At 41.0% G+C, this 14,710-nt stretch overlaps 1 pseudogene; it reads right to left on the reverse strand.

The window, feature by feature from the left end:
- Nucleotides 1–128: 128 nt before the first annotated feature.
- On the reverse strand, nt 129–11,935 carry LOC141763559 (P2Y purinoceptor 14-like; annotated as a pseudogene).
- Nucleotides 11,936–14,710: the final 2,775 nt, after the last annotated feature.

Below are 14,710 nucleotides of genomic sequence, written 5' to 3' on the forward strand. Positions count from 1 at the left end.
CTCTCTTGTCCCCTCTCCTTGTCTCCTCTCCTTGTCTCCTCTCCTTGTCTGCTCTCCTCTTAAATGTGGCTCAGACTCTGGTCGGTGGTCAGCGACCTCCTCCTGTCTCTCCTCTCTTGTCTCCTCTGTCCTCTCCTTGTCTCCTCTCTTGTCTCCTCTGTCCTCTCCTCGTCTCCTCTCCTTGTCTACTTGTCTCCTCTCCTTGTCCCCTCTCCTCCTAAATGTGGCTCAGACTCTGGCCGGTGGTCAGCGACCTCCTCCGGTCTCTTCTCGACAGTTTCCTCAGCAGCGACTCTCTGAAGGTTCGGCACATCAGGAAGTAGATGATGGGGTCGAGGCAGACGTTGAGCGCCGACAGGAAGAGCGTCCCCTCCTTCAGCTGGAACAACAGGAAGCGGGCGTCCGGGCTGAAGCCCGACTCCGGCATCTGGCTCAGAGTGTACGGCACGCGGCAGACGTGGTACGGCACGAAGCAGACGAAGAACACCGCCAGGATGCTGAAGATGCTGCGGTTCGACTTCCGGCAGACGTCGCTGTTGTCGCGGCGCACGCGGCGGTAGGACTGGTAGACGCGGCAGGCGATGGAGGTGTAGCAGTAGGCGAGGACCAGCAGGGTCACCCAGAACAGGCCGACGCTGAGGAGCGTGGCCACCCGGTCTTCAGCTGCATGCAGTGCCGCGAGCTCTCCTCGTCGGCCGGCCGGCTGGTCAGCACCACGTTGGGCAGGACGCAGACGAGGAGGAAGCTCCAGGTGAGGAGCGCCAGCACCCGGGCGAAGCCGACGCTCTGCAGGACATGCAGCGAGGACACGCCGCCCAACCGGGACCTGCAGGAGGATGAGGAGGAGGAGGAGGAGGAGGAGGAGGAGGTGTGTCTGACGATCTTAACGTAGCGCTCGAGGCTGATGAGCCCCATGAAGAGGATCCCCACGTACATGGACGAGTAGAAGAGCACGGCGGTGTAGCGGCAGGTGACCACGTGGAGGCGCCAGCCGCCCAGACCCAGCTGAGCCGCCAGCCTGAAGGGGAAGGTGGTCAGCATGAGGAGGTCGGCCACCACCATGTTCTTCAGGTAGACCACCAGGCCCGAGTCACTGGGCACCCTGAAGAAGATCCAGGCGGCCACGCCATTCAGGGACGCCCCGACCACGCAGATCACCAAGTAGAGCGGCGGGAGCACCTGCTGGGTGAAGATGCTGCTGAAGTCTGATTGGTTGCCGGGGAGACGGGTGGCGTTGAGGTGTTCCATCACTGGAAACACACAAACAACACAGTTTGAACATAATGAACAGTAGATGTCACAGTAGAAGTACGTTTCTCTGTCAGGAGAACTCTTAATAAGTCTCTTTTACATTTAACAAAGGCCGTGTCGGTGTGTTAACTCCCCACAGAAGCCTTTTATGTTCATGAACTGAACACACAGCGCTGTGTTTACACGGGGACACGTGCACAAATAAAAAGCGTCTTGAACTCCTGTTTGTCCTGCTGTTCACACACACTTCCCTCCTCCCACCACCGATTCATCCCGGTCCAACACACACTGTGGTCCTCCTCCATCAAACGCCTATAAAAACAGTCCGCGCTGACACCAGGACGCCTTCTGTTTTCCTGTCCTGATTCTTTTATTTTTAGCCCTCGTCTTGTCTCGAACCTGTGACTTCTGCTGTCGCCAAATGATTGTTTCCCCGAGTTGATCTGTACAGAAGTTCAACTTTTAAACACTAAAGCGATCACACGCCGGCTTCTGCTTCTCACTTGGAAACGGTCAATATCAAGTTAATAACTTTAAAAATATCATGATTCTGACTTCCTGTGTTTATGTTATATATTTTTTAATATTATATATTATATATATATTTTGATTTTAAAGTCATAAATTTACGAAAATAAAATGAAGATATTCTGAGTTTAATGGGACACATTTACGAGAAGAAAATCACAAATTTACGTCACATTTTAACTCACAAATTTATAATAATAATAATAATAAATTCAACTTATAAAGCGCTTTTAAAGAACTCAAAGACGCTTATGAGATTTTAAAGTCATTAATTTATGAGGAAAAAACTCCGATATTCTGAGATTAATGTGGCACATTTATGAGAAAAAACTGACAAATTTATGACACATTTTAAAGCCAGAAATTTACGAGAAAAAAACTCACAAATTTGCGAGATTTTAAAGTCATACATTTATGAAAAAAAAACTCAATTTTTATCAATTAATTAATGGTAAAACATAATAATAATAATAAAATAATACATTTATTTTTGCTACATTTAATATCATATTCATTTATCGAGTCATTTATTTATTTATTTATATTTAATTTAATTAATTGATAAAAATGTAACATCATTTGATATTTTTGTTATAATTTGTTTCTTTATTTATTCATAATTAATTAATTAATTCCCTTATTTATTTACTCTTCTGTTTAATTTTTATCTTTTATTTATTTATGTATTTATCTGTATTATTTATTTATTTTGCATTTATTTCGTTTACATTTATTTTCAATATAATTTTTTTTTACATTTAATGACATATTTATTTATTGAGTCATTATATATTTATTTATTTTTTACTTTGGCAGGTGCCATCCTCCATACTTGGGGTCATTATAATATCCTGGCGAGCAGGAAGGAGATCAGGACATTTAATTATCTCATACATCTAGAACAAACTGTCATTTTTCTCCTACACAGACTTTTGTTTTAGCGATTCCTCTAAGCTGACTCATACTTTATTGGCTGGTAATTTGGATGACGCAGACGAACAAGATGCTGATCAGCAGCAACAACTTCTGCTTTCCGCCTTCTAGATGACCTGGCGCAGGAAGTGATGCAACGATCCTCTTCGCTAGAAGAGCTGAACGTTCAGAGGAAGCGTGTTTCTAGATTGTGTGCAACGATTAGAGCTGAAAATAGGGTGGTTTCATCAACTCAGCTCACAGTGAAAAAACAGACGTAGTAGAAAAGGATGTGAGTGATCAACTCGTTATCAGTCAACTCACACAACGAGGGAAAACATCTGGATAAACTCATGGTCCAGATGTTTGTCTCTCTGCCTGTCCACCTGTGTACTGTGAGCTTCATGTATTCAACACCAGTGATTCACAATCAGAAAGAAAAGATGTTTGAGTAGTTTACAACTGTCTGTTGATAATAATGAAATGACAGCTTAATAATTACCTGTAAATGGTGCTAATATTAAAAATAATCATGAACCCGTCAGTCATGAAGGTCACATGGTTTATTACAGAACCGGCTCATGTTGTTAACCAGCGTCTAAAATACTATTTGGAACATCTTTTATTAGTCACATTGATCGTTTTATTGATCAGCTTCAGTGTTGTTGAAATCACAACTTAAACAGATACCAGTACTTCTACTTTATAGCCACCATAATGTCATAAAGTTGTATTTATACTGTACACATTTATTCAGAGAGGCAGACATAATGAAATTATATTTCACTGTTTATTTGATTTTTAATTAAATTTTATTTTATTTATTTTTTATTCATTTCAATATATATTTTGTGGGAGAAACCTGAGCACCAGGAGAATCCCCTTACTGATATATGATGGATTGACTTCTTTTTTTAAACACTCTAATTACCTAAAAATATATTAAAAAAATATTTGGAGGTAATTTAGAGTGTCCAGTTAGACTCATGCATAACTAGGAATTGTGGGAGAAACCTGAGCACCAGGAGAAAACCCCTACTGATATATGATAGATTGACATTTTTTTGAATACTCTAAATTACCACCAAATATATTTAAAAGTCTTTGGGGGTAATTTAGAGTGTCCAGTTAGCCTCACGCATAACTAGGAATTGTGGGAGAAACCTGAGCACGAGGAGAAAAACCCTACTGATATATGATAGATTGACATTTTTTTTGAATACTCTAAATTACCTAAAAATATATTTAAAAAATATTTGGAGGTAATTTAGAGTGTCCAGTTAGCCTCATGCATAACTACGAATTGTGGGAGAAACCTGAGCACCAGGAGAATCCCCTTACTGATATATGATAGATTGAAATTTTTTTGAATACTCTAAATTACCACCAAATATATTAAAAAAATATTTGGAGGTAATTTAGAGTGTCCAGTTAGCCTCATGCATAACTAGGAATTTTGGGAGAAACCTGAGCACCAGGAGAAAACCCCTACTGATATATGATAGATTGAAATTTTTTTGAATACTCTAAATTACCACCAAATATATTTAAAAGTATTTGGGGGTAATTTAGAGTGTCCAGTTAGCCTCACGAATAACTAGGAATTGTGGGAGAAACCTGAGCACCAGGAGAAAACCCTTACTGATATATGATAGATTGAAAAAAAATTGGAATACTCTAAATTACCTAAAATTATATTTAAAAAATATTTGGAGGTAATTTAGAGTGTCCAGTTAGCCTCATGCATAACTAGGAATTTTGGGAGAAACCTGAGCACCAGGAGAAAACCCCTACTGATATATGATAGATTGACATTTTTTTGAATACTCTAAATTACCACCAAATATATTTAAAAGTATTTGGGGGTAATTTAGAGTGTCCGGTTAGCCTCAAGCATAACTAGGAATTGTGGGAGAAACCTGAGCACCAGGAGAAAACCCTTACTGATATATGATAGATTGAAAAAAAATTGGAATACTCTAAATTACCTAAAATTATATTTAAAAAATATTTGGAGGTAATTTAGAGTGTCCAGTTAGCCTCATGCATAACTAGAAACTTTGGGAGAAACCTGATTACCAGGAGAAAACCCCTACTGATATATGATAGATTTAAAAAAAATGTAATACTCTAAATTACCTCCAAATATATTTTAAAAATATTTGGGGGTAATTTAGAGTGTCCAGTTAGCCTCACGCATAACTAGGAATTGTGGGAGAAACCTGAGCACCAGGAGAAAAACCCTACTGATATATGATAGATTGACATTTTTTTTGAATACTCTAAATTACCTAAAAATATATTTAAAAAATATTTGGAGGTAATTTAGAGTGTCCAGTTAGCCTCATGCATAACTACGAATTGTGGGAGAAACCTGAGCACGAGCAGAAAACCCTTACTGATATATGATAGATTGAAATTTTTTTGAATACTCTAAATTACCACCAAATATATTAAAAAAATATTTGGAGGTAATTTAGAGTGTCCAGTTAGCCTCATGCATAACTAGGAATTTTGGGAGAAACCTGAGCACCAGGAGAAAACCCCTACTGATATATGATAGATTGAAATTTTTTTGAATACTCTAAATTACCACCAAATATATTTAAAAGTATTTGGGGGTAATTTAGAGTGTCCAGTTAGCCTCACGCATAACTAGGAATTGTGGGAGAAACCTGAGCACCAGGAGAAAACCCTTACTGATATATGATAGATTGAAAAAAAATTGGAATACTCTAAATTACCTAAAATTATATTTAAAAAATATTTGGAGGTAATTTAGAGTGTCCAGTTAGCCTCATGCATAACTAGAAACTTTGGGAGAAACCTGAGCACCAGGAGAAAACCCCTACTGATATATGATAGATTTAAAAAAAATGTAATACTCTAAATTACCTCCAAATATATTTTAAAAATATTTGGGGGTAATTTAGAGTGTCCAGTTAGCCTCACGCATAACTAGGAATTGTGGGAGAAACCTGAGTACCAGGAGAAAAACCCTACTGATATATGATAGATTGACATTTTTTTTGAATACTCTAAATTACCTAAAAATATATTTTAAAAATATTTGGAGGTAATTTAGAGTGTCCAGTTAGCCTCATGCATAACTACGAATTGTGGGAGAAACCTGAGCACCAGGAGAAAACCCTTACTGATATATGATAGATTGAAATTTTTTTGAATACTCTAAATTACCACCAAATATATTAAAAAGATATTTGGAGGTAATTTAGAGTGTCCAGTTAGCCTCACGCATAACTAGGAATTCTGGGGAAACCTGAGCACCAGGAGAAAACCCACGCAGACACAGGGAGAATATACAAACTCCCCACAGCCGGACAGGTGGAGGTGTCTCAGTGAGGCTGCAGTGCTAATCACTAATCACTGAGGAGGGATGTAGGGGTGGAGGGACGGTGATGACGTAGAGGATGAGGGGGAGGTTGAGAGAGGAAGGTAAGGGTGGAGGGAAGACGGGAAGGCGAAGGGGGGAGGAAGAGGGATCTGCTGGTATCCAACCTGAGCTGCAGCCTCCTCTACCTGACTGTTGCCGTCACGCTTCAGGAAGAACCTGCGCATCCAGCGAAAACAACCTTTCTTCTTCTCTTTCTTCTCCACCCCCTCCCGCTCCGTCTCTTCCTTTTTCATCTTCTGTAATGTTGTCTCTCGATCCTCGGTCCTCCTGCGAGAAAAGACTCCTCTCATCTTCTTCTTCATTTTCAGGCAGATGTCCTCCAGGAGCTTCTTCTCAACCTCCATGTGTTGGACTGTGGTCTCCAGGCTCTGTTCTCTGTCCGTCAGGTCCTTGTTGACGTCCTCCAACTGACTGACCTTAGTCTTCCAGATCTGGTCTTTTTCTGTCAGGACCTTTGTGACATTGTCCTCCAGAGCCTTGTATTTGGCCTGCCAGGCGTCCTCTCTCTGTCGGAGTTCATCTGCAGAGCTCAACAGCTCGGTTCTGGTCTCCACGAGCTTTTCATTGAGACTCTTCTTCTCCTGGAAGAGACCAAAGATCACAGCGTCCTTATCGCGCTGCTCCTGCTGGAGATCAAAGATCACAGCGTCCTTATCGATCTGCTCCTGGCGGAGATCAAGGATAACAGCGTCCTTATCGTGCTGCTCCTGCTGGAGATCAAGGATCACAGCGTCCTTATCGCGCTGCTCCTGCCGGAGATCAAAGATCACAGCGTCCTTATCGCGCTGCTCCTGCTGGAGATCAAGGATCACAGCGTCCTTATCGCGCTGCTCCTGCTGGAGATCAAGGATAACAGCGTCCTTATCGTGCTGCTCCTGCTGGAGATCAAGGATCACAGCGTCCTTATCGATCTGCTCCTGCTGGAGATCAAAGATCACAGCGTCCTTATCGCGCTGCTCCTGCTGGAGATCAAGGATCACAGCGTCCTTATCGCGCTGCTCCTGCTGGAGATCAAGGATCACAGCGTCCTTATCGCGCTGCTCCTGCTGGAGATCAAAGATCACAGCGTCCTTATCGCGCTGCTCCTGCTGGAGATTAAGGATCACAGCGTCCTTATCGCGCTGCTCCTGCCGGAGATCAAGGATAACAGCGTCCTTATCGTGCTGCTCCTGCCGGAGATCAAGGATCACAGCGTCCTTATCGCGCTGCTCCTGCCGGAGATCAAAGATCACAGCGTCCTTATCGCGCTGCTCCTGCTGGAGATCAAGGATCACAGCGTCCTTATCGCGCTGCTCCTGCTGGAGATCAAGGATAACAGCGTCCTTATCGTGCTGCTCCTGCTGGAGATCAAGGATCACAGCGTCCTTATCGATCTGCTCCTGCCGGAGATCAAAGATCACAGCGTCCTTATCGCGCTGCTCCTGCCGGAGATCAAGGATAACAGCGTCCTTATCGTGCTGCTCCTGCTGGAGATCAAGGATCACAGCGTCCTTATCGATCTGCTCCTGCTGGAGATCAAGGATCACAGCGTCCTTATCGCGCTGCTCCTGCCGGAGATCAAGGATAACAGCGTCCTTATCGTGCTGCTCCTGCTGGAGATCAAGGATCACAGCGTCCTTATCGCGCTGCTCCTGCCGGAGATCAAAGATCACAGCGTCCTTATCGCGCTGCTCCTGCTGGAGATCAAGGATCACAGCGTCCTTATCGCGCTGCTCCTGCCGGAGATCAAGGATAACAGCGTCCTTATCGTGCTGCTCCTGCTGGAGATCAAGGATCACAGCGTCCTTATCGATCTGCTCCTGCTGGAGATCAAAGATCACAGCGTCCTTATCGCGCTGCTCCTGCTGGAGATCAAGGATCACAGCGTCCTTATCGCGCTGCTCCTGCTGGAGATCAAGGATCACAGCGTCCTTATCGCGCTGCTCCTGCTGGAGATCAAGGATAACAGCGTCCTTATCGCGCTGCTCCTGCTGGAGATCAAGGATCACAGCGTCCTTATCGCGCTGCTCCTGCCGGAGATCAAGGATAACAGCGTCCTTATCGTGCTGCTCCTGCTGGAGATCAAGGATCACAGCGTCCTTATCGATCTGCTCCTGCTGGAGATCAAAGATCACAGCGTCCTTATCGCGCTGCTCCTGCCGGAGATCAAGGATTACAGCGTCCTTATCGATCTGCTCCTGCTGGAGATCAAGGATCACAGCGTCCTTATCGCGCTGCTCCTGCCGGAGATCAAGGATTACAGCGTCCTTATCGATCTGCTCCTGCTGGAGATCAAGGATAACAGCGTCCTTATCGTGCTGCTCCTGCTGGAGATCAAGGATAACAGCGTCCTTATCGTGCTGCTCCTGCCGGAGATCAGGGATTGCAGGGTCCTTATCGTGCTGCTCTTTACGGAGACCACGGATAACAGCGTCCTTATCGCGAATGTGCCACGTCAAATGGTTCACTCTGATCTGGAGTTGAGTCTGCTGCGTCTCCCAGCCTCGCTGCTCCTGCCGGAGATCAAGGATTACAGCGTCCTTATCGATCTGCTCCTGGCGGAGATCAAGGATAACAGCGTCCTTATCGTGCTGCTCCTGCCGGAGATCAGGGATTGCAGGGTCCTTATCGTGCTGCTCTTTACGGAGACCACGGATAACAGCGTCCTTATCGTGCTGCTCCTGGCGGAGACCACGGATAACAGCGTCCTTATCGTGCTGCTCTTTACGGAGACCACGGATAACAGCGTCCTTATCGTGCTGCTCCTGCCGGAGATCAGGGATTGCAGGGTCCTTATCGTGCTGCTCTTTACGGAGACCACGGATAACAGCGTCCTTATCGTGCTGCTCCTGCTGGAGATCAGGGATTGCAGGGTCCTTATCGTGCTGCTCTTTACGGAGACCACGGATAACAGCGTCCTTATCGTGCTGCTCCTGCCGGAGATCAGGGATTGCAGGGTCCTTATCGTGCTGCTCTTTACGGAGACCACGGATAACAGCGTCCTTATCGCGAATGTGCCACGTCAAATGGTTCACTCTGATCTGGAGTTGAGTCTGCTGCGTCTTCCAGCCTCGTTGCTTCTCAGCAAGGTCCAAAGTAAAGTTGTCCTGCAGTTCCTTCTGCTGGGCTTCCAACAGTTGGACTTTTCTTTCCCAGGCGATCTCCTTCAGAGCGTCGTTTTCTTCCTTGAAGGTTTTCAGTTCTTTGGTGAACCAAAGCTCCTTAGAGCTCAGTAACAATGATGCTTGATCCATGGAGATGTAAATAATGTACTCACCCTACAGTCGACTGTCAACGTTAAACTGTTTAACCTGAACGGTAAATTAACCTGAATGTTAAATTAACCTGGATGTTAAATTAACCTGAATGTTAAATTAACCTGAATGTTAAATTAACCTGAATGTTAAATTAACCCGAATGTTAAATTAACCCGAATGTTAAATTAACCTGAATGTTAAATCAGCTTGTCAAAAACTGTCTGGTTCACTAATCTTCTCCTATAAGTAAAATTTTAGATTAAAGCCAAACTCAACATCACAGGAATCACAGCCGATTCCAGAACATCACATTGTGATGTCATGAGACAGTTTGGAATACAGCCTTACCTGTGATGTCATCACATTCTCATGTCATCATGTCATCACATTCTCATGTCAACATGTCATGAGAATGTGATGACATCACAATGTGATGACATGACGGGTAAGGCTGTATTCTAAACCTCATACTATACTAGTAGTACGTACTGATTTGGCCAGAATGTAGCATGTAGTACGCAGTATGGAAATCTACAATATGCCAAAAATACCTGGATGTCGTACTGAAAACACTGTTACAGTAAAAGTTACAGTAAGTATTGTAACAGTGTGGTATTAGTACTTTTACTGCAGTAAAGGATCTGAATACTTACTAAATACGGCATCATTGAGGCTCTCAGGATAATATATATACTGTATATATATATATATATATATAATTTCATCATATATTATTTTTTGATAAATAATAAAATCATCCTTTTTTCTTCTCTCCTCCTCTCGTTCCTCTCTCCTCCGCTTTATATACAGTATATATATATAAATGCATATAAATTATATAAATATGCCTACATGTTAAGTCTAAATCTCTTTGTTTCCTGACTCAAAATAGGTCATAGACCCCTAAAAAGTGTTCCCGACAAAACATCCTGACATGTATTTATATATTTTTTATTTTTTTATGTTTATTTTTTTAATTGAATTGTATTTTTCCGCGTTATTATTATTATTATTATTATTATTCCCAAAGCACAACAAACCAGACAGAAAACTGTAGTGTGTTTTCTCTTTTAGTTAGTTAGTTAGTTAGTTAGTTAGTTAGTTAGTTAGTTAGTTAGTTAGTTGATTAGTTAGTTAGTTAGTTAGTTAGTTAGTTGATTAGTTAGTTAGTTAGTTAGTTAGTTAGTTAGTTGATTAGTTAGTTAGTTAGTTAGTTAGTTAGTTAGTTAATTAGTTAGTTAGTTAGTTAGTTAGTTAGTTAGTTAATTAGTTAGTTAGTTAATTAATTAGTTAGTTAGTTAGTTAGTTAGTTAGTTAGTTAGTTAGTTAGTTAGTTAGTTAGTTAGTTGATTAGTTAGTTAGTTAGTTAGTTAGTTAGTTAGTTAGTTAGTTAGTTAGTTAGTTAGTTAGTTAGTTAGTTAGTTGATTAGTTAGTTAGTTAGTTAGTTAGTTAGTTAGTTAGTTAGTTAATTGGTGAACTCATCAGTCCCTAACTGATATAATTAGTCCAAAAATGTAAAAACAAATTCTATACATTTTAATATATTATGTAGTTAATGTTTCTTCCTGTATTGATAGTAGTTTGTAATAGATATTATAGTAGTTATATACTATATTCATGAGAAAAATATTAAGAAATATTAGTATTTATATGTTATATATATTTTACAGGGCAGTCGATAACAAATTTGCTCAACTTGCGATTTAGTCTGGCCGCTATTCGATCTTTCCGAGGTTGTAGCAGCTCAGTTTTAAAGCTGATGGTATCATAGTAAACTATAAAACCTGATGAATCCATCGGTACCAACCATGTCATACTAGCTTGTAGTGAAGGAGGTTAAATAATGCTCTAAACTAACAACAAATTTTGGCAAAGAAAAACTGTCATGTCCATTTTCAAAGGGGTCCCTTGACCTCTGACCTCAAGCATATATTTAAATACTTGACAAATCTCCCTTTAAGATACATTTTGAACAGATAAAAAAAGTGTGATTAATTTTATTAAATATTTTAATCAATCAACAGGCATATGCAGTATATATATATATATATATAATTCTTTTTTTTCTTTTTTTAAGAAAAACAACTCTACAAATCAAATCTGAATCAGCGTTAAAAACCCACCAAAATGCAAATTTGTGCATAATTTAGGAACAAATTTAGGACAAACAGGCAACATAAATAAATAACCATGAATGAGTGTGGTGATAACTAACAACCACGTTTCATCAGGACACTTTTCTTTCTGTCATCAACGTCTAAAGTCCCAGAAACTGTAGATATATCCTCATATTTTCATGACATTTTCTTAAAAAATTATGACTTTATTCTTTCAATGTCAGATGTTTTATTGCCCCCCCAATCACTGCCATTAATACACCTTCATAATCTGCTTTTTCTGTTCATTTCATGCATGTTTTAAAACTCATGTCATGCAGTAATTATCTAATCTATATCTAAATCTATATCTATATCAATATCTATATCTATCTGAAGTTCAAATGAGTCCACTCACCATATAAACAGTCTGGTGTTCAGTCAGGATCCCGTACAGATGTTGATGTAACTCACTGCTGTTTAAAGTGAAGAGACCTGTGAAGAGTAGTTTAGAGTCTCTGGACAACTTCCACTTCCTCTCTCTCTCTCTCTCTTTCTCTCTCTCTCTTCCCTCTCTCTCTCTCTCTCTCTCTCTCTCTCTCTCTCTCTCGCTCTCTCTCGCTCTCTCTCTCTCTTTAACTAGAGTCTGCAGCTCTGTGAAGCTAAACTGAGTTAAATGCATCCCAGTGACACTATAACATGCTGAGGCTGATAAACGTCATTAGTTCTGCAGGTATTTGGTCATAAACTGAAGTTATAATATTATATATAATAATATTATAAGTAATATATTCGCCCCAACTTTTTTTGTTTTGTTTTTTATTTATTTAATTTAATTTTTTAAGAAATATGGTTAGGCCGCTATTTGATCTTTCCGAGGTTGTAGTGGCTCAGTTTTAAAGCTGATGGTATCATATGAAACTATTAAACCTGATGAATTCATCGGGACCAACATGTCATACTAGCTTGCCGTGAAGGAGGTTAAGTAACGCTCCAAACTTACGCTAAATTTTGGCGAGGAAAAGCTGTCATCTCTGACCTCTGACCTCAAGCATATTTGCCCACTCCCATGTTGATAAGAGGATTTAATACTTGACAAATCTCCCTTTAAGGTTCATTTTGAGCTGTGGCTCAGAGGGTAGAGCAGGTTGTCCACCAATCGGAAGGTCGGTGGTTCGATCCCCGGCTGCTCCGGGTCACATGTCGATGTGTCCTTGAGCAAGACACTTAACCCCAAAAAATTGCTCCCGGAGGCATAGCCATCGGTGTGTTAATGAGTATTTAGATTAAATCCTGATGGGCAAAGTTGGCACCTTAGTAGCCTCTGCCATCAGTGTATGTGAATGTGTGTGTGAATGGGTGAATACTGACATGTAGTGTAAAGCGCTTTGAGTGGTCGGAAGACTAGAAAAGCGCTATATAAGTCCAAGTCCATTTACCATTTACCATCCATCCTCTGAATGCTCTAGGTCTCTAGTCTGATCCATCCATCCTCTGAATGCTCTAGGTCTCTAGTTTGATCCATCCATCCTCTGAATGCTCTAGGTCTCTAGTTTGATCCATCCATCCTCTGAATGCTCTAGGTCTCTAGTTTGATCCATCCATCCTCTGAATGCTCTAGGTCTCTAGTTTGATCCATCCATCCTCTGAATGCTCTAGGTCTCTAGTTTGTGTCTGTAAAGTTTCATGAGGCTTTGATTATCCTAGAGGTCACCAGAGGTCATTTTATACAGTGAGGTCAATGAAATGTCTCCTATGGGGATTAACATCATTTAACCCTTTAGTCTAACTTTGGAGCGTTATTTAACCTCCTTCCCGACAAGCTAAGCTAACATAACTGAACCTGCTGCAGCCTCTGAGAGGCAGTGAAGTCGGCCGCGGTCGCCTGCGTTAACTTGTTATTGCAGCAGAGACTGAATGTTTAGGTGGCGGCTCTGTGTCCACTGTCCACCCACGCCGTCTCTGTCCTGGAAGAGAATGGGAGGAAGAGGAGTCCAGCGGGGAAGAGGAAGATATCAGACCACGAGAGGAGGAAGTGGAGCATCTCTGTTCATCTCTGCTGAAACAACACTGAACATCTGCCCAGTGAGACACAGCTGGTGTTACACAGCACTTATATGATGAATGCTTTTGATACACATGCTTTAATAAAATACTGAAATACTTCTAACCTAAACATGCAGAAGCAGCGTTCAGTTTTTATTCACCAAATATTTGGAAGAAGCTCCCAGAAACCTGCAGGACCTCCAACTCTGAGTTCTTTTAAATCAAAGCTTCAAACGTTCCTGTTTGCTGCTGCTGCCTTTTATTAAACCAGATAATGATCTTATATACTGCACTAGAGCTTTTACTCTTGTGTGTTATATTCTATTTTAGCTTCTATCCTAGCTTTTATTTTTAGCTTGTTTTTATTTTCTAATCTTTAATGTTTTTATAAATGTTTTAATTATGTCTTAATGTTCTTTTGCACTTTGTCGCAATGTTCTTAAATGTTTATGTAAAGCACTTTGAATTGCCCTGTTGCTGAAATGTGCTCTACAAATAAAGCTGCCTTGTTGCCTAACCTTGCAGACTGTATGTCATGCTGATACCTTTTCACCTTCTATAAAATGTATGACTAGTAAATGTTACCATTTACTATTACTGAATGCAATTTGCTTCATTATAAGTTGTCTTTCAATCAAACATTAAGATATAAGTGGAAAACAACTGTTCACAAAACATGATAGACATGACCACTGACTATTTGTGGAACAATTTAGCCACAAATTCACATCCTGACCAGATACGGTCCAGACATATACTCGCTTTAGACTGAGTCTTGTTCTTTTCATGTCTTCACTGCACAGAGATCAGCTGTCAATCAAACATTATGGGCTCTACTTGTTTTCAAAAAAGCAGCAGAGTTGCGTCTCTTTGCTTCTACACTCTTTGCTTTGACATCTTCTCATGAGTTATTCTGTAAATGTGTGAGTGTCTTCAGGTGGCGCTCCTTCCTGTGTCTTTTTCACTGCTCATGATGATCTTTGTTCACCTGAACTGATATTTCTCTGCATGAAAATGTGAACTTACAATATTTGTATATATGTGTGTGTGTGTGTGTGTGTGTTGTTGTTTCTCTTCCACTGCACGGGTCTTAAAGGAAGGTCTAGTGATTTATTTCTTATCATAGATATTCTGTTCTCACCACTTTTTGTAAAGATATCTAGAATCACGTTTATTTGTTGGGCGGACTAAATGTTGTCGTCCAGATCGACGTACAAACGAGATA

Source organism: Sebastes fasciatus (genome assembly GCF_043250625.1).
Source record: "Sebastes fasciatus isolate fSebFas1 chromosome 11 unlocalized genomic scaffold, fSebFas1.pri SUPER_11_unloc_2, whole genome shotgun sequence".
In the NCBI taxonomy this organism is placed as follows: Eukaryota; Metazoa; Chordata; class Actinopteri; order Perciformes; family Sebastidae; genus Sebastes; species Sebastes fasciatus.